This window comes from Lathamus discolor, chromosome 2 (genome assembly GCF_037157495.1).
Source record: "Lathamus discolor isolate bLatDis1 chromosome 2, bLatDis1.hap1, whole genome shotgun sequence".
Classification (NCBI taxonomy): Eukaryota; Metazoa; Chordata; class Aves; order Psittaciformes; family Psittacidae; genus Lathamus; species Lathamus discolor.
Window position 1 is genome coordinate 100,500,080 of NC_088885.1, and position 24,764 is coordinate 100,524,843.

At 39.2% G+C, this 24,764-nt stretch overlaps 1 long non-coding RNA gene across 4 annotated transcripts in view; it reads left to right on the forward strand.

The window, feature by feature from the left end:
• LOC136008514 (uncharacterized) overlaps nt 1–24,764 on the forward strand; it is a 43,645-nt gene that overhangs the window by 6,283 nt on the left and 12,598 nt on the right. For all 4 annotated transcript variants that reach the window (XR_010610115.1, XR_010610117.1, XR_010610114.1 and 1 more), the window contains 2 exons: nt 3,594–3,768; nt 4,131–5,057. This is a non-coding gene — a long non-coding RNA (uncharacterized LOC136008514). The remainder of the gene's footprint in view (nt 1–3,593; nt 3,769–4,130; nt 5,058–24,764) is intronic.

The following is a 24,764-nucleotide window of genomic DNA, read 5'->3' on the forward strand; positions in this document are numbered from 1 at the left end:
AAAGAATTTACAGACTTGAGAGTCCTCCCTGGGCAATGCGCACTGACTGCACCTAGTTTGGGTTGTGCCTTCTTCATGTCGGAGAACTTGCTGACTGTGTCTCATCTGAACTTTCAATTTTGCTTATGTAAAGTCTAAGAAAAGACTAAATTCATTGTTTCATTAAAATATGACCCTTTATTAACTATTTTTATAGCAATTTCTTCCTTACTGAAACTGTATATTTTTTTTTTTGTTGTTGTCGTCCAGCAATTTTTTCAGTTTCTCTAAGTTTCTGAACTGGTGAGCTTTGGTAGAAGGTGTAATATCAGTAAATCCTTGCATTGCAAATGATTTTGCAAAATCTTTAGTCATGCTTCTAGATTTTGTATCTCACTCCCTAAGTTTTGGGAAGTGTGGGAATCATTCTCCCTGTTCCTTCTGGAATTCGGGTTGTATGATTTTCTTAACTGTAAACTGAATGAGAGTTTTGGGCTGTCTTTTGACCAGTATTTCGTTAGGATTTTTGACATGTTGTCATTTATGAGATCAAGCTCTGTGTTATTCTTTTTAATTTGTAAGACAAAGGGGTAGAGGGAAAAGGAAGCCTTTGAAGTAATTAATGATTTTAAAGTTTCCACAAGAATTTGTAGATCACTTGAATTCAGTGGTGTCGTGGTTTAAGCCCAGTTGGCAACTCAGCCACGCAGTCTCTCTCTCACTCCCCGCCCCTCTTCCTCCCTCCGCTCCCAAAGGGATGGGGAGGAGATTTGAAAGAATGTAACTCCCACGGGCTGAGATAAGAACAGTCCAATAACTAAGGTGTAACGCAAACCACTACTGCTACCACCAGTAATAATAATGATAAAGAAAATAACAAGGGAAGGGAATACAACCGCTCACCACCCACCAACCGATACGCAGCCCGACCCTGGCAGTGATTGAGCCCTTCTGGGTAACTGCCCCCAGTTTATATATTGGGCGTGACGTGCTGTGGTGTGGAATACCCCTTTGGCTACTTTGGGTCAGGTGTCCTGTCTCTGCTTCCTCCCAGCTTCCCCTCCTCCCTGGCAGAGCATGCGACTCAGGAAGTCCTTGGTCAGAGTAAGCATTACTGAGCAGCAACTAAAACCATCGGTATTATCAGCGCTGTTCCCAGGTTAAAAGTCAAAACCACAGCACTCCACCAGCTACTAATAAGGAGAAAAATGACTGCTACTGCTGAACCCAGGGCAGGTGGCTCAAGTGTTTTCATGTTTAGTCCATCTGTCCTGCATCTTTCTACATGCAGAAGACAAAGGTGAAAAGGAAACAATAATGCATTCCTTGAAATCATAGTGTTCTTAGCAGAAGAAAGAAAAGAAGGAAGGAAGAAAGATAGAAAGGAAGGAAGGAAGAAAGAAAAGAAGAAAGTAAAGAAAAAAGGAAAGAAAAAATGAAGCAAGTGTGTGTGTATTCTTTTAGTTCTTTTCCTGTTGGAAGGAATAATTCATACATGAGCCTCTCTCTTATTTTCATTCTAAGCTATGAGGTACTAAACAATTAGATATGCAAAGACCTGTTTCTTTTATTCAGCTCAGCTGCATGTTGGTCTGCAGACAGCTCTGCTGATTTAAATTGAGTTGTTTCTGAATAATGTTTGAAGAGTTAGAGCATATTTAGAAGGTCATGTTTGACTCTGATGAAGATACAGCTGTGGGAAAGTGTTCAAAACATGTATGAGTTGCAGAACACAGCTGTATTACAAATGGGCAATTATGCAAATGAGAATGTGGTCTTCCATTTCTGAAGATATTTTCCTGCAGCAGTAAAACTGTACGTTTTAGTGTTATACCAGCTTAGATCAAGGTGGTGTGCAGAGCATTTCACTTATTGTCTGCTTGACTGTTCTTGCATTTATTTCAACATTCTATCCTATGGGTTTGTACGTAAAACTCCAGTAGAAATAAGATTTTCTTATCTTCGATACTCCTTGTAAAAGCAGCTCATGGTCATCACCCCAGAGCTCATGGTCATCATCCCAGTGACCTAGGGTATAATAAAACTCATTGTTTGTTATTGATGGATAAGTATCTCTGGAGAGGAAGATGATGGGTTTATGCCGAACTGGACACCAACAACATTTTTTTACTAATTTTTTTAGGAGTAAAGTTGTCTTAGCCAACTGAATATGCCAGCAGACTGTTAAATGTGTGGAGTCAAGTAATCACATAAATTGACTAAATAATATCACTGATGTCAGTGTATCTTCTGTAAAATAAAAAATGTGATGGCAGCTGTGGTAACAGTAACTTGGGAGCCCTGCAACTTTCCCAAAGGCCTTGGTGGCTTTTGTATATGTGTGTGTTAAACCATTTAACAGCGTCACTGTCCTGCCCATATTTTTGGCCTGATCCAGGCAGATACCTGTGTTTTAAGCACAAAAATGGTTTTGTTATCATGTACAGAAGCATTGAAGCTGTGCAGAAAATAAATGGCAGCCTATGAATATGTATTAATGTTTCCCCAACTGGAAAAATCCCTTGAACATTTCCTTCTGAGATCTCGTTCCTCACTAATGTGGAGACATAGAAAGTCTGTCTTGGGAAATTATATAATATCAAATGTAGGGCATTCTATAGGTAGTGACACTGAAAACAAACTCTGCAATGTGACTGCTTGAAATTTGCTGTATAATCATAGTGTGATGTGATGTTCAGGAGGTGATAGTAAATTCCTCTTTTCTTTACCCTGTGTTGTGTTCATTCCTGGGGTAAGCTGAAGGCATACATATTTTTGGACTAGGTTTCATCAATGCCTGCAATACTGGCCCACTGACTAAATTGGTCAGTCCTATTTAGTTTATGGTCTTCAATAAAACTGTGCCAAATGTTGCCAGTACTGTGCTGTTTTACCACCACCACTTGATTCAGTCAACAGTTGTGAAAAAAAAGCTGGAAGGACTAACGCTGGTGCATTTTGGTCTACTATATTTGATTAGAGAACATGTAAATAAGCACCAAATCATTATTTGATCCAAAATGTCAAATTATCTAGAGGGATAACTTGTCAAACCGTTTTGTTCTGTTAACATCCTTGCGAAGTTGAATTACAAGGTCAGAATAATCACTGCCATTACTTAGTGATTCTGAATGTGAGGATATGTTGGGTATATGTGGTACTCCTTTGTAGTCACCTTCTTTTTCATTTGAATCTTTATTTAATCCCCATTAAAGGGAAATATTTGAAATAGAGAAGTAGATTCTGTGAAACAGACAAAATCACAATTGATGCATTGCATCCAAAGGAAGCAGGACACAGGATATTGAAAAGTAGACTTCTTCCAATATGAAAATACATATCGGTTGAAAAACTTGCATTTGCCACAAGCATTGAATTGAACTCATAAATATGATGAAGCTGTACTTGGCCCTTTCTCATCATCACTTTTATGAAGTTCCTATTACAAATTTCAACATGTGGTTGAGTTGTCATTTAAAAATAGCTTTTGTACAAGGTGTCCAAATACACTTGTACTTCATGGTATGAAACCTTTTAAGTTATAATTAAGTACGTTTAATGTGCTCATTGCTAAATTATTATAGGTAAAGGCATATATGTCTGTTGTTTTGCAGCTGTTTGATTCCTATGAAAATAGGATGACTTTTGCTTATGACTGTATAAGGTGGTATTGCATGGAATCTGGTGGCCAAGGATATGACTTCAGTTCCTCTCTCTTTGTAAACTGATGTGGCAGTGAAAAGCCTGTGGAAAAAGTGAGAACAATAAACAAGGTTCTGTAATGTACTGGTGAGTATCCCTGAGTGCAGGCATAATACAGCTATGTAAGAAATAACACTTGCCCTTTAGTTAAGGGAAAAACATTGGGAATAGCAGCTAATTACTTCCTATATCTTAACAACAACAACAAAAAAAAGCACTTGTGGCATCTGCTTAGAGATAAAAGTAAAGGCTTCTATGGAAAGCTGGACAAGCTCTGTATTTAAGAATTTGTTGCCTGACTGCAGAATATTTTACTTGATTAAGACAATGAGCATTAATGAATTGTAGAGAAACCTGATAGTGCAACATTTGGTGTATGTTTGTTTGTAAATGGGGATTGGAAGTCACTAGCAAGTATGCTTCTTGTCTGTTCTCTGCCCCATTACTAGGTAATGAACTATTTGCTGAACAGCAGTGGTGAGCACCTGATGACCACCGGCAGCTGATTCTCCATGAAAATGATGACACTTTCAGAGGAATAAGTATTGATTTAATTTTTTCTTCTGCCTTAGGGAATCATGCAGTGCTTATTGTTTTATTATCTCTTTAGCTAATGGAAGTTGGTAGTGGAAGTATTGGCACATAAATTCCTGAGTCTGTAAGGGCCTTAGTGAAATATTCTGTTGGACGAGCCTTGCCAAAATGCAGGCCTTTGGATATGGGGAGCAGTGGTGTGTTCAGTGCTCTGGCAGCTGAATTTTCAATTTGTTTTTTTTTTTTTCCTGTCCGTGAAGAAATATTGCAAACTTGAATGATAAGGAACATCAGTCTTACTACAGTGAATTTTCTCTCGACTTTCTATTATGAAATAGTCAGATTGGTCTGTGATATTACTGGTTCTGCAGTTCTACATGAAAAAGGGATCAGGCATCAAAATTACATGGGGTTTTGGTGCTTAGGTAGGAACAAGACAAGCCTTTCCTTCGTTACCACTCAAGTGGTAACCTAAAATGTTCTGGGCCTGTTGGTTTTTTTCTGCATCTTGACTTTTTCTGACTTGAACTCTAGTTATTTCTAGGAAGTTTACCTTCCTTTTTTAACTATTCATGCCAGGATCCACCCTAAGGTAAAGATCTTTGCTTCCTCTGTTTTCTTCTGGGAGCTCAACGGTAGGTGCTGTGCATAGTAGCTTATTTCCACAAAAGCTCAGTCTAATGTTATACTTGTTGTACCTGGGCAGATTTGGGTCGTTATGTCAAAAATAGTTGGAAAAATGCAGTTTGTAATACTATTCTTTGTTTGTCTCGCAGAGGAGAAGGCACGCTTCCTGTGAACTGCAGAGGGAGTTGAACATCAGTCTTCATCTGTTTAGATAAGTGAGTAATGAACGATTGCATAGAGATGAGGGTCAATTGTTTCTTTCTCATTTGGACTTTTTGCATATTGCTGTGAATGTGGTCAGGGGACAAGATAAATGTCACCTGATTTTTGCCGATAAGCAGCAATGGCCAGGGAGTAAGTTGTATGTGTATAATAATCAAAAGAGTAACATCTTGAGTACATGGACTGGAGCTCTGGCTCCCCTTTTAAAGGTCACTTGATCTTGAGGCTGAAGAACTGGTCTCCTGCTTGTTCATTACTTTCCAGATAATGACATTTCTTTCTACAGAGGGCTGGTGAGTGTTTTTTTCTCCCAGTAGAGTGCTATCAGAACATTTCTTTAATCAGCTGAAGGACAGGAAGAAATCTGTGAAGCTACCCCAAGGGTGGCTGGGGAAAAAGAGGGGTTGCTGTGACTGCTGGGTGTGCATTGCCTTCTAATAAGACAAGAAATACTTTGGAAGGTGTAGGTTTTCACAAGAAGTAAATTGACCTGAATAGGAAGAGAGAGGGTTACATTTTCATAAATAAATTTCTAGCAATAAATGCAATTTTATTTATAGATTTGAAGAGCAAGTGTGACCCAATACCATGTTAAAAAGGATAAATGTTAGTTGGATGCAAATGCAAACTCAAGGTTTTTTTTTTTTTTTTAGTACCCTGCTGCAACACTGGATTAATGTTTAATCCTGATGACTAAATCCATTAAAACACATATTTCTTACTATTTTAGATAAATGAGTTTTTCAGGCAATTTTATTATTCCCTCAGGACATTGTTTCTACTTGGCTGAGTATTGATGTAATTAGATGATGACACAGAATCCTAATAGTTATCTTTTAAGATATGGTACCTCTGTCACTAGACAATAAGTTTAGTTAAACATCTTTGTTTTTGATTAATGAAAAAGAGGCATTTTGTTTGAAGGAATCAGAATACTCTGATACCTTCCCAAAGCATACTCTTTGGAGATATGAAATATTTAGTATCATACTGGAACAGACAAACTGAATTTAGAAGGTGTGGAAGGTCATTGCTGCAAAAAGCATTTCCCACAAATTCTTCTATGGCTTCCATTGTTTTGCTCTTGAAATAATTAAATTCTCATTTTACTAAAATAGAAACCACTGTACCCTCTTATTGGCTTTCAAACAAAATCTTTTATATCACACAAATCAAGAGGTACTGGGGATGCTGAACTTCTCTGTTAAAACTGTTTGGTAGGTGCAGTTAACTGAAACCTATAGGACAGTTGAGTTGATGGTTCAGGCTGATGTTTGTATCTTGTGTGATACCTCATGATGAGAATGTGTACATGGCTGGTATTGGAGGACACAGTCTTCACTAATCTGAAGTGAAAAATAAAATCCTTTTTAATTCAGCTACAAAGCTGAGTCTACAATGGCCGGAAGCATTTTCGAAAAACTGTTTACATAAAGGTGTTTTTGCCTGGCAGGACACATTACTCCATTTCTTCCACCTGTTTGTGTGACAGCATTCAATACTGCCATTTACATTGCTCTTGTTCACAAGCATACCAGAATGTGAGTCCTTGGGTGGGAAGTACCTTTATTTTCTTCATACTCACTGGGTGTTTGACTTGTGTAGAATCATTCTTAGCACTTTCCAGCATGAAAGAAAAACTTGTTTAGCTTTATCTAGAGTATCATATTGGGCAATCATATTTAAAAATAAAGACTAGAAACCGTTACATTGTAGAATGATAATGTTGGAAGGGACCAATGAAGGTCATCTAGCCCTGCTTGAAATGGGGGCTTAAATAGCTTCTTAACTGTGTTGAAAAAGGGACTGCAATGAGATTTCTTTAAAATTTTATTTTTTTGTGCCGTATCTTTATTAAAAAACAAACAGCATAGTCAATCTTCAATAAAAAATGTGATAGTCTATCGAATGGAGATACACACTGATTAGAGGAAATAAAGGTATTTTGTTCCTTAACTAGTTAATAGATTTTATTCTATCTCCATACTGAGTTGCTTGCAGAGCAAGCAGAAATCAGTGTTGTGTTAGAAGAAATCCTCATAGTTTTCCTACTGTGGGAAACCATAGTTTCTAAACCACAGGAAATCAGGTTTGGAAAACTAGCAGTTGGTGGGGAAAACATTAAAGGGATGTAGGAACTGTAGGGATGATTGAAAGCTTACATTTTTTGTTGGGTTTTTATTTATTTATTTATTTATTTCTGTATCAGTTTATTCCTTTCAAAACTTAACCTCCAAAGTAGATTTCTTCTATTAAAAAAACCTAAATCAAACCAAAACCATAACAAATCCAGAAAAACATAACAACAAAACAAGCAAGCAAACAAAACCCCGCAAGCCCCCAACATAATTTAAAATACAGTTTGTGTTTCCAACAAGAATTTTCACGACATCTTGGATTTTAAGTAGTGCTTCTGTTCCCCAAAGACTACTGTATTGTTAAATTGGAAAAATACATCAATGCAGTTCCAATTGCATGGTATTATGTCCTTAGGAAACTGAAACCAGGGAGAATTATGTTCACACATTTTCCTGTGCTTTGTGTTCTGACTGTAGTCAGGGCCTGATGAAAGAACATGGGGTTTGACTGTTACTGGTGGCTGCTGACTAGATGGAAATTAAACGCCAAGCTGCCACGCTCTTCAGTACCATTTCTTCTTTGCATCCTGATTTGATGTTCTAGTTCCCCGTTTAGGTCCCTGCTCATGAAATGTAGTGTTATGTTTTGGGATTTTCTTTCTGTGCCTAGCATACAACCGTATGCTTATGTTCTGTTACTTTTACACACGATCCTGCTTAAGGAGTATTGCATTAAACAGATGCTAAGGAATTATATTTACCTCTGAGATCTTGCAGTTGACCTTGATCTGACTAGAATTAAAAGGCAATATTGGAAAGCATGAAGAGTAGAGATGGTTGGATATTGGGATTTAGGTTACACAGACTCAAGCTCTTGCTCAGCTTCAAAGGTTTTTGGTGTAGATTTTCCTGCCTCTGGCAAAGAGACATTGTTGGAACTTTAGTTTCTCACGGGCCAGGCCAGGATTTCAGCACTCCTGCAAGTTTACAGATCTCTCCAATACCATTATAGGACTGCCATGAGACCAAATGGCTTTTAATTAGTTTTCGTGAGCAACAGGAGTAAGCATGATATGAAGTAACTTTTGCTTCCATGAAATATATGACTTGACAGGAGTGTCGATACAAGTTTCAACTTAATCTGATGTGAAAATCTGAAACAACCCTTTTTCAGTCTCATTTTGAAAGAGTACAAATAGTGGTCCAGCAAATGAGATGTATAAATATGTGAATTGGATAAAAAATGTCAACACACAGTTGGCCTTTTTTGCGTTTGCAGTTGTCCTTGCTGAGGGAGTAAGTGACATTCAGCACTGGATTCAATGTTGTATCATAGTGTGCCCCTGTGGCAGTATCCCAGTGAGGCAGAGTCCCAGAGTGAGAAGCACATATATTTATATGTATGGTTTTTTATATATAAATATATATATATTTTTATGAGTGACTTCGTGATGCTTTCCTTTGTGTGAAGATAACATTTCAAAACAGTGTAATTTAAGGCAAGTAAACTAACTGCTAGGGAAAGATTTTCTTCTAGGGCAAGAGTTTTCAGCAAAAGGGAACATAGAAAGGAAGGATGCCTCGGTGGCTAGAATACAGGCATGAGTCTTAGAGACTGAATATCATTCCGCTTCTTTCTCTGAGAGAGACTTCTTAATTAACTGTTCTTTCCTCACTACCTCTGCTGTTTGAAAGTTAGCTGAAAGGCCTATGAAGAGCTCAGATGGTTATCTGTAGAAAGTCATGTTGACACTTTTATCATCAAGATTCTGATGTCTTAGTGCCAGTGTTCTGGCGGAGTTCAGAATGTTGTGTAGCAAATTGCCCAAGGTTCAGCTGTGGGCATTTTGGGCAAAAGTCATCCACTAGCTTTTATACAAGGGAATGGTGCCACCTATCACTGCCTACATACAGAAGTAATTTGAAATTGGGCTAGATAATGTCATACATCCTTGGACAAGTCTGGGAATTCCAAGGCACATAGCCTTGTCTGCTAAGCAGAATCATGCAGTCCCACCAGTCTCTCAGAATCAGTAGTAGGTGTTAAAGTGAAATGTGCCCCTAAGCAGTGCTAAATTCCAACAAACCTGTAAATGCTGCATTGCACTCAATCTTGTACCAGACCAAGGTATACTGTGCCGCCTTATCTTGAACTTCACTTCAAAACAGTAAAGCAAAAATGAGGTTCTCTGAAAGTAGATCTGTCACTAAAAAAAAGACTATGTAATAGTTAGGAGGGCTGGTTTTTATGCTTTTGTGTGGGGAAATTCATTTCCACTGTCTCTCAGTTGCAAGACTGATGCGCCTCCTACAACAAATTGCTTTTCAAATGGAGCTGGCATGCCAGCACCTTTATTGCCAGAGATGCCTGTGACTGCACCTTATATACCTATTGAATATCTGTGGTTTTTATTTCCTGTTGAGCAAAGGAGACACACTTCATATTAGCCATGCTGATAAATTGTCTGGAGGACATTGGAATAATATGAAATTTAAGGAACAGTTAGGTAGTGCACTGTCTTTAGGGTTTCCCGAGTGTTGGTTGCATCTATCCCTCACTGTGTGACTGTAGAAGTGGTTTTGCTGAATACATTTGTCATTTAATTGTTACTTTAAAAAAGAAAAAACTATCAATCACTTAACTTCAGTGGAATTATTCTTGTGTGCGGCTCAGCTCAACTAGAGATTGCCTCTAGAGCTCAGCTTTCTCATTTAGAATATATATAAAGGCATCAGCCATCCTCTTCAGTGAGGTTTTTGTCAGATGTGATTTTGATTTATAATAATGACTGACTGTTACACAAGAAGCAAGAGGGTTATTTTCACATTGTTGACCTACTGCACAGTCAGGCATGCTGTGATATGTTGCATCACCAGTCCCTACCATAAGTACATGCACAGTTGTGTATATATTTTGAAACAGAGGTGTGGGTTATAGTTTGCTTTGCAAAGATCCTTTGATTGAAAGATGATCTGTTAATGTGCTGGTGAGTTTACTATTATCCAGCGGAGCATTACCCTTAGAATTATCCTCTTTCGTCCAGCACATAATAAATATGTTCAGCTGTTTAGGAAAGAGTATTTTATTTGTATTTCAAAAATGATTACTATTTTTTCTTTTTAACGGTCGAAAATAAATTTTTTGCTCCCTTTTATTTCACTAAATTACAGTGATTTTGCTTATTGAATGCAAAACTACCTGCTTTTATACCTAAATTTGTGCCTTATCTACTTTTATGTATTTTCAGTCCTCATAGGTGCACAGATTGGGACTTCTATGCACCTTGAGCTTGGATTTCAGTAATTTTTGTGTATTGACTTACAGCAGTGGAGGTCTTTATTTTTGTCAGCTAGTCCTTTTGTAAGATATTTCTTGGAAAACTGAAAAGTTTTATTCAGTGTTAGCCTGTCGTGAAAGAAAGAGAACAGCATAACTGCTATTAACTGAGTTCAGGAGAACATTTTTGTTGCTACTTTTGGTTTACTCTGACTGCTCAGAGAGCAGAGGTTAGACAACACATCTTTGATTAGGTGTCCTACACTTGATAAATATTTCCAATCCATCTATTTCTATTACAGAAGACTTTATCAGCCCCGGAATGGTAAGATCTTTTGCAAATCTTGTTCTTCCCCTTGGTAAAATATCTAAGAATACTCAAAAGCTTTTAAAGACTAAATTACATAATATAAAGAATTGTTAAGTGCTCTGAAACTCAACCTTATTGAACTTGTTCAAAACCATGTGGGAGACTTTTCAGGTGTTAAACCACTGCATTTGTGGTATTTCCATGGGGAAAGAAAGGAACTATATCTAATTTAGTAGAAAGAACTGAGAATACTTGAATGTAGCCTTGTTCTAGAAGGTAAGGTTAAATTAGACCTTTAGAGCTGAACTAATAGAGTAAATACATGCCTTTGCTGATTTATACAGCCACCTATGGCTATTAAGATATCAGAACTCTCCAGGCATTGGAGAGGATGGTACTACTCAGTGGAACTGTTTCTTTTTGGTTTGGTCCGTATCTCCCCAAAACTAGAATGAATTGAATATGGTAAATATCAATTAAAATGGCTTCTTGATGCAGTTAATTTCTTGGCTAAGACAAGATACCTGGCCCATCTCTAGCTGAAATGTCCGGGAATGAACTTCGTGCTATTTATGGAGCAGAACTGTAACCAGACAGATTATTTTCTGACTCACTCAAAACCATTTAAACAGCAAGGTTCACATCCTGCTGAGTGAACGTGGGGTGAATCTGGCAGCTGCTGAAGAAAGTCTGTGTATTCAATATGCAAGAAAAAAGTGTGCCATTAAGCACTTGCTATGCTGGTGACTGTTTCAGCAGTTATAATTTAATGAAAGGGAGTGTCTGTATGCATATGCACATGGTGTAGAGATGCATAATTTGTATGTATAGTTTGATACAGAGTTGTGGGTTGTAGCTTGCCTGTGGCTGACTGAAGATCCTTTGGATGAAAGATGATCTGATAATGTGCTGATAAGTTTATTATTATCCAGCAGAGCAGCTATTATCCATTTTGTCAACAGATTACAGTGCTTGGTTTATGGCTCCTTTTTTGCCTTCTCATGGCTTGTCGAATTGCTTCCAACGGGGTATCAATGTTTCAAATCTACAATACCTGCAGAAGGCACTGCAAGCATATAAAATTAATCTTTCCTTATGCAGCCATTTTTCCTTGACTGCAAAACCTCAGTGCTTTCTTGGTGGGAGGCATTAATGTGCCTCTGCGTTAGTTTTTCAAGGAGCACATAGTTTTTACTGAAAACTTCATTGAGCATCAGTCTGGCTTATAGAACTTGCTGTATTAGATGACCCAAGCTGCTGTACTTGTTATCCAGCAGACTGAACAAGTATAGCATGGACTGCAGAGCAAACCCATGCTTTGAGTTTTGCTGCTAGAGATATTTTTTTCTTGACGCAGCTTCTGAATTCTGAGTAATTGAATAGGAATGATTGAGCGTAAATAAATTTCCCAGGTATTAATGATCTTGGAACTTGCTCTGAAGTCATTGAGTTAGTGTGAGAGTCTCTTGCTTTCTTCGTAGTTTCTGAAATTAATTCAGCAATTTCTAGCAATTAATTCAGTAAGCTGCCTTACTGTAGGTTCACTGGTATATTATGTATGTTCTTTGAAATTTGACAACATCTGGCAGAAAAGAGCTTTGTTTCTTGCTTGTACTCTGCTTTTGCTCCCTGGACATTGCTAATACATACTGCAGTTATCTGATTTAATGATTCAAAGAGTAAAGGATATTGCTCCCCATGCTTAGTTACTGCAGTATGCCCCTCTTCATGTAGTAATGTAGACTGGTTTTACAAAGGCTTGGCACTTGACTAGTGGTGCACGAGTAAGAGAAAGTTCCCAGACTTTGAATATGTTTTTTTTTAGTTTCCACATACAGACACAGATTCAGGGTATTTAAGCTGCTAAGATGTGCAGACAGGCCAGTTACTTCCTACAGACAGAATACTTCAACCTCAAAGGAAAACCACTGTGATAAATAAGCTTCTCAGCATGTAATGTGCATTTTTGAGAGACTGTTAAAATTACTGCTAACTGCTGTTCCAGCCTGGTTTTACAGGCTGGATACAGACCACTTGTGTTACAGCATTTGTGGATCATAACTGAAGTGAGTTACTGCTTTGCTCCTCTGGATTTAAAATTGGCTGAGATGGCAGAGAGCAAGCAGGCTTAGTGATGGGAGCATGAGGACAGAAGACTACGTGTTAGAAGTGGCAATGCTTACATTTCATGTGAGTAATTCTGTTTCTGCTGTAAAATCACTTATCAGGGCACATGAGATTTTTTTTTCTTTGGAGATATTTGAGCTCAAGGCTCTTCACTGGTTATCACTGGAAACACACATCAGCTATGGCTGCTAGAAATTTTTGTAGAAAATGAAAATTGAAGCAGATGTTACTGTATAGTCCCACTGGAAAGTGCTTTTGTGCTAGTGTGTCTACCTAACCAAAGAGGACATTAGAAATATATAGACAGGTCTGAGTATGATAGGAATAACGTTAAATTAGATGGCTAACTGCGAAAACTTCTTGTATAGAAGTGATATTTTTATAATTCATTATTTTTGTAATTACACTATCCACTTGTTTAGGAACTCTAGCTGGGCACCAGGATCTCTGTGGGTGGTAGGTGCTAAATAACATTGAGTCTTCTCTTAAGTGTTCACAAAAAATGTATCCTTGCCCCTATATAGGGTAATACACACATGTGAATATATCTATGTATTTGAAGAAAATTAAAGATGAATGCACTCTAATAGAAACACCTCCCCAACCCTCAGATACGCCTTAAGTTAATTTCTGTTGATTTACTTAAGTAGGGAGAGGAAAGACAGCCAAGGAAGAAGTTTTCAAAGCTTAAGTACTCACTCAAATAACTATAAAGTTAAGGATTTTATTTTGAAAACAGGCTTCAGTTTTGCAAAGTAGACTCTATAGTTCAAGAAACATCTAAAGTAAAGCTGCCTCTGCAGCCTTTGGTGCTTTTTTATGATCTGCAATATATTTATGAAGCTCTTTCCAGTTGGAACCTTGCCTCATTTAGATGGACTGGCAAGTGATGGAGGCAGCTGTTCATGTTTATTTTTATCCTTGTCCTTAAACAAATGGACTTTCTCATTCTCAATATGCTTGTTTCACAGCCTGTGGTCCATTTGTCTACTGATAGTCCAAGCTACTCTCAAATCTCAAATTTGAATTGTGTTCATTAACTTTACTGGATTTATTCCAGGTTTACATGGCTGTTACTGTTAAGAGTTGTGCTCAAAGTAAGGCAGAGATGATGAATACGGCAAAGAAGCTTTTGATTCATACAGTTGGCAGGGCTGTGTTAATCTACCTGAATATCAGTTAATTTTGACAGACACCAAGTAATTATTTCACACCGTGAAATAATAGTTCTTAAAATGCTTTTTAGTATTCTCAAATAACAATTCTGGGCAGTCTGCTTTCCATGTATTTGTTAGAAGGTGCTTGGTCAGTATGATGGCAGTGGGCTGGAATTCTGCAAGCTAAATTGTGTAGGTGAGGAAGTTGCTCTTTATGCCCTTGAATTTGCACCTAACTTTTGCTTTTAGATCCTTGCACCACTTGGTCAGTGAGATGAATATTGAATAGATGTTGCTTAAGTAGGCTTTTCTTCAAATTTCTTGGACATCAGGAACTCAAATGTCAGTCCTAATATGTTTAAAATTTTCTGCTCTCTTTGCCTGATGATGCTGGCATTGTATAGAAAGCACATATATATATGTGTGTATATATATATATATGTATATATATGTATATATATATATATATATGCATTCATGAGTTTATGTGATTGCCCACTACTGGATTCTGTTGTTTAAAAACTCCTCAGTTGAGCTAGAAAGGACCTGAGGCAGCTGCAAACACATCTGCTCACCTTCATCACCTATAAATTCCATTTTAACAAACATAGTTCTGCCTAATAGAATAGAAGTACATCACTTTGCCTTCACAAAGTAGTTTTTGATACTGCCATTATGACAAATAGGTGAGGCATTTTCAAAGTAGCTGTAAAATTGGCCAAAGTAAAGCTCTTTAGCCCACTGGAAGATGTGTTTCCTTTCCAGGTGTCCCTGAAAATCTTATTTATACTTTGTGTTTCTGGATTCAATATATTATTTAAATTATTTAAATATACTTGGTGTTAGGTATTCTGAAGCATATATTATTTTTATATATATATATATATATATATATGTGAATTTTAAGAAATAAAGGTATCTTCCCTGTGCTTTTTCTGTATGTAGAATGGAGTTTGCATCACTCCATGTTGGTTAAGGTCAAGACAGTTTTGGGTCCTTCTGGAATACGGGAGGGCAGCTATCCCAGGTGAAATAGCTATCTGGCTGCCATCTTATAGCTTTGCAGTTTGATGAGAGAAGAACATGTCAGTAAGATTGCAGGGTAGAGAAGAAACCAGTGACTAATTGCAGAGGACCATCATTAATTGTTATGGTTTGAATATTTTGATCAGAGATAAGGCAATGACTATAGCTAAAGAAGAAAAAAGAGCATTGTTATTGAAGTTGAAATAAATGGCCTTATTTTTCCACATCCATAAGCTATTAGTTCCAGGAGAGACAAGCAGATAGTTCTGTGAGGAGTGTTCCTTTCCTGCAGGAAAATGGAAAACATTTTGGAGTAAATAATAGGTAGCATGTGTGTCTCAGAGTAAAGAGACAAAGCTTTTTATAAGGCACTTATACTGAGAAAGGCAAAGTAGAACCTCAGAAAACAAACCAAGAAAAGCCATAAGCTTTGATTGCTGCCATGTCATCATGCCATTTCAACAAGTGCCTATTATCATGGCCCAGAGAGCGCTGGTACCCTTAATTGGTTGAGAGCTTTAATCGCCCTGATGAGTTGTATCAGGGACCTTTGTCTGTAGCAAGGCGCCCTGGTGAGAGCTCAGGCCAGATGGGTAGTCCTGTGTCTAACAGTATTAACCTGCTGCTTGAACATACCAGTGTGGATCCAGGATGAATGTTGCATCCTAATGGAGCCATAATGGCAGAGCAAGTGGCAAAAGGCTCATTATGCTGTGATAATTTACACATCTATAGGGTATAATGAGTGGCTGATAAAGTTTTAGTGTAACTTAAGTCTAGATAGGCCTCCTATTTTTTTTTCTTTTCTATAATTCTCCCTATTTCTTAATTTTTATGTGTAGGAAGGTTGACTGTCTGCTTCCTGAGATGAGTGGAGTTTAGGTGAGAGCATGTTTAGATGAGAGCATGATGTTTAGAGACATCAATTTGATAGGTGGACCACTTGGTGGATAAAGAACTGGCTGGATGGCCGCACACAAAGAGTTGTGGTCAATGGCTCAATGTCCAGCTGGAGGCTGGTAACGAGTGGTGTCCCTAAGGGATTGGTGTTGGGACCGGTCTTGTTCAACATCTTTGTCAGTGACATGGACAGTGGGATTGAGTGCGCCCTCAGCAAGTTTGCCGATGATACCAAGCTGTGTGGTCCGGTTCATATGCTGGAGGGAAGGAATGCCATCCAGAGGGACCTTGACACACTTGAGAGGTGGGCTGATGCCAACCTTATGAAGTTTAAGCATGCCAAGTGCAAGGTCCTACACCTAGGTTGGAGCAATCCCAGGCACAGCTACAGGCTGGGCAAAGAAGAGATTCAGAGCAGCCCTGCAAAGAAGGACTTGGGGGTGTTGGTCAATGAGAAAATGAACATGAGCCGGCTTCAGTGTGCGCTCGCAGCCCAGAAAGCCAACCGTATCCTGGGCTGCATCAAAAGGAGTGTGACCAGCAGGTCGAAAGAGGTGATCCTGCCCCTCTACTCTGCTCTTGTGAGACCTCACCTGGAGTATTGTGTGCAGTTCTGGTGTCCTCAACATAAAAAGGACATGGAACTGTTGGAACAAGTCCAGAGGAGGGCCACGAGGATAATGAGGGGACTGGAGCACCTCCTGTATGAAGACAGGCTGAGGAAGTTGGGGCTGTTCAGCCTGGAGAAGAGAAGGCTGCGTGGAGACCTCATAGCAGCCTTCCAGTACCTGAAGGGGGCCTATAAGGATGCTGGGGAGGGACTCTTCGTCAGGGACTGTAGTGACAGGCCAAGGGGTAATGGGTTAAAATTTAAACAGGGGAAGTTTAGATCAGATATAAGGAAGAAGCTCTTTAAGGGTGGTGAGGCACTGGAATGGGCTGCCCAGGGGGGTTGTGAATGCTCCATCCCTGGCAGTGTTCAAGGCCAGGTTGGACGAAGCCTTGTGTGGGATGGTTTAGTGTGAGGTGTCCCTGCCTATGGCAGGGGGGTTGGAACTAGATGATCTTGAGGTCCTTTCCAACCCTAACTATTCTATGATTCTATGTTAAAGTCTCTTCTACTTGGAGATAAATTTCACAGAATGATGTTTTCTTCTTTCATGACTTTAGAGGAAAATGCATTCTTCCAGTTCCTAATTTCCAAATGTTTATAGGGTTGCATGTGGAACTAATTAAAAAGTGAGAAGATGTTATCTTCATTTAGCAATGTTGTGTCAGGGACCACTGACATAAAAGTTCTTTCAGCCTGCTGAAGCCTAGCATGCCAAGCTTGTGAATTTCTGGTGAAATCATTCCTACTCTGTGGCATTACTGCATTTTGAAAATACTACTTTATTTTAACAGTGTAATGAAATACTTTTGAATCACAGGAATTGCCATAAATATTTTTTTTCCTTCTCTTTTTCCATTCCCTCTTTCATTCCATTTATCTTTTATTCTCAAATAATCTTTGATTATTTCCTAGCTGTACAGAGGTTGCTAGGTGGTGTATTTTCTTTAACAATCTTACTGCAATATCAGTAATATAATTCACTTTATGGTATTCAAGATATAATATCAATAGAAAGAGGGATAAAAGCCTTTTTAATTTGCAAGGTGATTAGCCATTTTTTAAAATGCCATTTTGCAGGTACTGTGTTCACCTGCCTTCCATATTAGACTGTTTGAATATGTGAGAGAGAAAATTCCCACTTTCTGTAATCCTTGACTTCCGATTGACCATCTGTTTTGTTTTTTTTTTCTCACATTAGCTTTGATATACTCTAGGCAGGTGCATTGTGAAGGGGGAAACAGCTATGGTAATATAAAAGGCTGGAGAAGCAGGGGGGCAGTTGAAAATCCCAGGCAAAAGAAAGACCAGGTGGTGGTGGAGATACAGAGCTGGAAACAGAGAAAGACTCAGTACTTCAGCCTTTAAGATAATGATTCCCTGGTCAGCAGTGTTGAAGAGTTGAGTGTCACTCTGTTATGAAGGTTTGCTACTCCTTTCAAGAAGAGCCTTTTTCAGAGTAATAACAGCTGAAGGACTGTGACCAATGTAGAACAGCCTCTTTGATCCTAGTATGGATAACTTTGGAAAGTTTGGGAAAGGTGGCAGTGGACGGAAGCTACCAAGCCAAACTCTAAGCTACATTGTTGGGGCACCTGAAGTCATCTAGTGGGTGTGTAGTTGGATGTGTATAATTTAAAGCGTAAGACAGCTTTTTGTAGGGGGACAAACTGCTGAGCTGTACACGTAGGCGGGGCAAGGGCAAGGAGCATAAGCAAATATTATTGACTGAGGCTTTCAAAGTAGAGAAGTATCAGAAATAATCTCTAATAAGTGAAAATTGAGAGGTACATAGTGCCCCCTTTCCTTCTCCCCTGGAGCCTTTTAAATTCCTAAGGCAGCATCTTTCTGACACTGATTCCTGTCTCTTTACAGATCAGTAGAGTGTTCTTCTGGAGTGATGGTAGGCTGCAGTCTATACCCATGATTATGTACCTGCCATTATCTGCCTTTTAAAACTGTGCAGAACAAAAGACCACCACTTTATCTTCACCTAACAAATGGACAGTGAATGTTTGCAAGCCTCTAAATCTGAATAAAAACCACTTAAAGTAAATAGTTAGCATGGCTGACACATGGGAGTCAGCTGCAGGTTTTGAGCCGTTTTTATTCCATGGTGTATTGCTGCAAACTACCAGAAAGACAGAGGTAAAAGGGAGGAGGAATGGTTCCCCTGGAACTAATATGGCTGGCAGGTTTGCTTATCTAATGCTATTTTAAGCTAATGAAAGCAGTATTTCATCTTTGGATCAAGGTTTGTAGGTTTTCTTGCAGTTGTGAGGGTTGTCAAAGTAATTGATGTACTGCCAAAATTGCAGTGAGGATACAAATAGATTCTTGTGTGGGTTGGAGTAGATCTCATGGTAATTTAATGGCAATTGGTGTGTGTAGGAAGACTATTTAATCCCTTGTTCTGAGGTAAAAACAGCCCATTGGTAATGTAGATCTAAGATGCATTTTGCTTAGGTCTGTGACCAAAACTTCAGAGGAAGGTGCAACCATTTCTTAATTTGAGCTCTTCTGGATGGCCTGGACTATCTTCTCTATATCTGCATATGATGGTTATTTTTGACCCTTTAAAATGCGCAAAGATATGGTCCCTGTGATCAACTGCTGGTATGGATGCTTTGTGGGAGAGTGAGGAAAGTATTCACAGAGCTTGCATTCAGTACCTAGCAATGCAGCACACTAACCTCCAGAAGCCTGTGTTTCTTATACGTGAGCAGGTAGCTGGGTGGTCTTTCTGGGTAGCGTGCCTGTGTTCTCTGTTCTCCTCCCTGCACATCCTTGTGCTGCAGTGGAACTTCACAGTGCCCTTGTCTTTTGACATGCTCTTGATCTCTGATCCAGACTCCTCCAGATCAAGGGCTTGGCCAGAGCATATGGTAGCTCTGATTCCTGCTTCTCATCATAAGAAAAACAAGGATCAAATGTGAGTGAGCAGTGAACCCCCCTCGGTCTTGTTCTGTCACAGACTTACGCAGTTACAGCATGGATCTCTACTGGAAGCTCAGAATTGTTTCTAGGCCCCTCACTTTAGATCCAGAAAAGTGGCTTTGTGTACTTGATAGAGATGTTTTGTGTGAACTTAAACTGCCCAAAGGTGCTTCTAGTTAGGGAATAAGTGAAGACTCCCAAAGGTGTTGAATATAACTGTGTGTTTCACTGAATCAACAAATCCTTATGTTTCTTGTAATACAAGAAAATTTAATACTTCTCATGATTCTATTCAGTTGAAAGAAGTCTTTTTCTCTCTTGAAATTAGAAAACAAACTCTGATATGTGCAAGAGATGCAGGTTTACTTTTTAATATCAAAGCGTACATTGAATTTTTTATTTTGAGAAGCTTCGCCTTATGTTTCCAAAGTCGTCCCTTTTGGACCAATGTCCCTTCCATGTAGAAGTGATAACATCTTGTGATGTGTCAGAGAGAAGCAGCAGGCAGAGAACTGGCTCAGTGCTTTGGCTTCTTTCTTACCAGTGAAGAATGGCAGGGGCACTGCAGGCAAGAATAGGGGAATACTTTGAGCCCAGTCAAATATAGCCAAGGACAGAAGCGGGTGTAAGTGACCTGATAAAAACGAAAGGAGAAGATTACTATGTTCAGTAACTGGTTCTGAAGATGAAGCCTATATTTTTTGCTGTTCCTGTTGTTATACAGATTAAGGCAGACCCAGTTTGCATCACAAAACTTTTTTGAAAAATGCAAAATACTGGTAGATAAATAGTGTTTTGTTCAGGAAAGCCTACTGATGATCTGTTACTGCTGTGATGCTCCAGTAATCAGTCACTGGTGTTACTGATGTAATGTATGTACCTCTTGATGTTTATAGGCCAGGTGGTATACAAATGACTTACTTGCTTGTCTTTATTTTGCCTGCTTTGGCATGAGTAAGAGTTCTATGGTTCAAATGCATGAAAAAGTAAAAATAAGAATGATAATATTTTCCTTGGCTATCCCATTTACCACACACACCATCTAGAATTGTTTTCTCATGCAGTTGTTTTTCGAAATGTAGTTATTGCTGTCCTGCCTCTTTTGGATATGTTTTATTTTTGGCCTGTGTATGTCTACTGAGGATGTTACACTAACCAGATCTGTGCAAATATTTAGGTGTCTTATGGATGTTTTTTTTTGGTTGGTCTGAGTTTTTTGAAGGGGTGAGCTCGGGGTAAGCAGCACGACTATTTTAATAGTTGAGCTAAGACAGTAATTGCTGTTTCCTTTGATTTACATCCCCTTTTCCAGTTGAGGTGAACGCACACTAATAGCTAATTTAAGTCTGAAAATGGGTTTTCTTTTCTTATTGCCTTTTACGAACTTCACAGAAATTGCCTGTGATCTTTCAAGGGTTTTTAGATGATTGAACACCACTGAAGTATCAAATTTTTTATGTAGGGGGAATGGATTGAAAGCTGTTGTAATATTCCGCCAGTAGATGGTGCAGTTAGTAAAAATATACTGAGGAAACCTGAGCATGAAGGAGCAAATTTTGGGGTTTGTGACTTCAAACAAGATCTTTGGCTCGTGAGACAAATTAACTGGTAGGTTTGATTTATATTTTCTTATGTTAAATATTATGACCTGGTAATCTCAACTATGGAATTTAACTGCTATAGTACTCAAAATTATGAGTTAGGAAGTGAAATTGAAGCTATTCTGCTCAGTGGTTGAATATGCTGTTAGGTTAAATCCCTCTACCATATACAGTGCAGACTAATACTATGACCAATCTAGTTTTTCATGCTTGGACAAAACATTTTGGAACTTTCCAAAGCCACTTGCAGCTGGACCTTTTTGAGACAGCAGCATGCTGCAACTTGGTTGTATTTTAAATTGGAGGTTCCCATACTTTAGATAGTAGCAGACTATTGTTAATTTGAATGTTTCCTCAGAAATGCTTTGTTACTTGGAGGTACTGTGAAAAATTGCTGTAAAACCATCCTTCAGCATGGCTAACTTGATAAGGTACAGATTTCTAATGCAGCTTCTAGAGGCTATGCTTGAAAGCATTTGGTGTGAAGGATCTGTTTCTGCAATATGTTTACAGAATATTAGAGAGCACTATGAAGAGCTAAAACTTTGTCAGTATTCCAGAATCTGAGATTGTTACTGATGGCAATAATGAACATCATTAAATTGAACTTGTTGGAAGGATTTTCTTTAAAGTTTTAAGTTGTCAGAACTAAAGGTAGAATGTATACCTCTGACTCTGTAAAAAGTGAAGTATAGTTCTCAGGTATGAATTGACCATTTATTTAAATGGGTATGTACTCAAATTAATGACTTTGTGATAACACAATGAAAAACTTGACAGCACTTAAGAAATTCAGGGAAATGTGTTACGATGACCTGCATCAGTCTTTCAGCCTGTGAAGTGTGCTATTGGCCATGGAGCAATAAAAGTAAAAACCTTATTTTTTTTCAGTTCTTGAGCACAATCTAAAAATTATAAGGATGGGATCAATAGCTGTCCTTCTACTGAGGTTTTGTTTGATTGAATAACTCTGTGAGTAGTGCTGACTATATAATTTGAAGGGCTGCAGAAAAGACGAGAAGGAACTGGGAACATAAGGGAATAGTAGGAGGCAAAACGGGGTGAATTTTTGTAAGGTTGGCTAAAAGAACTGTCCTGATGGATTGCTTATTTTGTTCTACACTAAGGCCAGTGTTATGTTTCTTATCAAAAGCAATTAGAACAGTTGCGTGCATTAATTTTATGCACCAGGTGAAGCACCTCTATTGCACTCTTTGCTCTCTAGAAATTCTCAATTACTGCTTTGTCTTTCAAAAAGAGATCTATTCTTTTAAGATGCTACTAATCAAACAACTAAACTCAGTACTACTCATAGAATATGGTGAATTAGTCCAAGGTTGAGGAATAAGCTGATATTGAACATTTTAACATAAAGTGGATAGGAATAAAGTACTTGTAAAGCTATCAATCAGTGTTTTGTGTTTAGAAAGTCAAGCTATTTTAGAAGAGTCATCCCGCTTTTTGACTGCTGGAGAGAAGAGGTTTAAACCAGAAAGTTTTCATGCTTCCTTCACATGGCATTGTCTTTTACAAAACAAAGCTCTCCAGTTAGTAAATGCTGTGTTTAAAGTCCAAGCAGAGCACAAAGTTCTGTTGCCATATTATATTTGTTATATTATTATATATTATAAGCCACTGGCCATCATATTTGAAAAATCATGGCAGTCAGGTGAAGTTCCCGACGACTGGAAAAAGGGAAATATAACCCCCATTTTCAAGAAGGGGAAAATGGAAGACCCGGGGCATTACAGACCAGTCAGTCTCACCTCTGTGCCTGGCAAAATCTTGGAGCACATTCTCCTGGAAGGCATGCTAAGGCACATGAAAAACAACAAGGTGCTTGGTGACAGCCAGCATGGCTTCACTAAGGGGAAATCCTGCCTGATCAGTTTGGTGGCCTTCTTGATGGGGCTACAGAACTGATGGACAAAGGTAAAGCAGTTGATGTCATCTACCTGGACTTGTGCAAAGCGTTTGACACTGTCCCACACCACATCCTTGTCTCTAAATTGGAGAGATGTCAATTTGATGGATGGACCACTCGGTGGATAAAGAACTGGCTGGATGGCCGCACACAAAGAGTTGTGGTCAATGGCTCGATGTCCGGCTGGAGACCGGTAACGAGTGGTGTCCCTCAGGGATCAGTGTTGGGACCGGTCTTGTTTAACATCTTCATCGCTGACATGGACAGTGGGATTGAGTGCACCCTCAGCAAGTTTGCCGATGACACCAAGCTGTATGGTTCGGTTCATATGCTGGAGGGAAGGGATGCCATCCAGAGGGACCCTGACACACTTGTGAGGTGGGCTGATGGCAACTTTCTGAAGTTCAACCATGACAAGTGCAAGGTCCTACACCTGGGTCGGAGGAATCCCAGGCACAGCTACAGATTGGGCAGAGAAGAGATTCAGAGCGGCCCTGAGGAAAAGGACTTGGGGGTGTTGGTCAATGAGAAAATGAACATGAGCTGGCTTCAGTGTGTGCTCGCAGCCCAGAAAGCCAACCGTATCCTGGGCTGCATCAAAAGGAGCGTGACCAGCAGGTCGAAGGAGGTGATCCTGCCCCTCTACTCTGCTCTTGTGAGACCTCCCCTGGAGCATTGTGTGCAGTTCTGGTGTCCTCAACATAAAAAGGACATGGAACTGCTGGAACAAGTCCAGAGGAGGGCCACGAGGATGATCAGGGGACTGGAGCACCTCCCGTATGAAGACAGGCTGAGGAAGTTGGGGCTGTTCAGCCTGGAGAAGAGAAGGCTACGTGGAGACCTCATAGCAGCCTTCCAGTACCTGAAGGGGGCCTATAAGGATGCTGGGGAGGGACTCTTCGTCAGGGACTCTAATGACAGGACAAGGGGTAATGGGTTAAAATTTAAACAGGGGAAGTTTAGATTGGATATAAGGAAGAAGCTCTTTAAGGGTGGTAAGGCACTGGAATGGGCTGCCCAGGGAGGTTGGTTGTGAATGCTCCATCCCTGGCAGTGTTCAAGGCCAGGTTGGATGAAGCCTTGTGTGGGATGGTTTAGTGTGAGGTGTCCCTGCCTATGGCAGGGGGGTTGGAAGTAGATGATCTTGACGTCCTTTCCAACCGTAACTATTCTATGATTCTATGATCATCCTTGTGGCCTAATGTGAACTAATCTTGCTTCCAGGATTCTTGGCTTCTGCTTCCTAGTGATAGACCCCAAACCTATCAGCAAATCAAACCACCCCAGGACTTCCCTGACAGTCTTTGCAAGCTGATGAATAAAAGCTTTCATCTGCGTGCTGATGCCATGAAGCATGGTAGGCAATACCTAAAATGACACAAAAATTGTCCGTTTCCCCATTAAGTGCTACCTCCTGTCATCTTATACTGGGGTTGTAAACTGTGCATTTCACTGTATGTGGCATTTGCTTGGTGTTCTGCAGCTGGGGGTAATTTCCAGGTGCTCTCCTTTTGTCAGCAGGTTATGAACTTGATGTTCTTGGAGAATTTAGGGACTTTTTAACAAAAAGCATATAATTTTCCTCTGCTAATGTTGCTTCTATCATTGTTCCGAAGGTGGCAAGAGACCATGCGTTCTTAATCTTCAGTCTTCTCAGCACTCCACAAGAAGTAGATGTGCTGTTAATATCACACAGCTTCTTTAATTAGGTAATTAGCAGTGGAATGACAATGCTAAGAAATCAGGAGTGGAA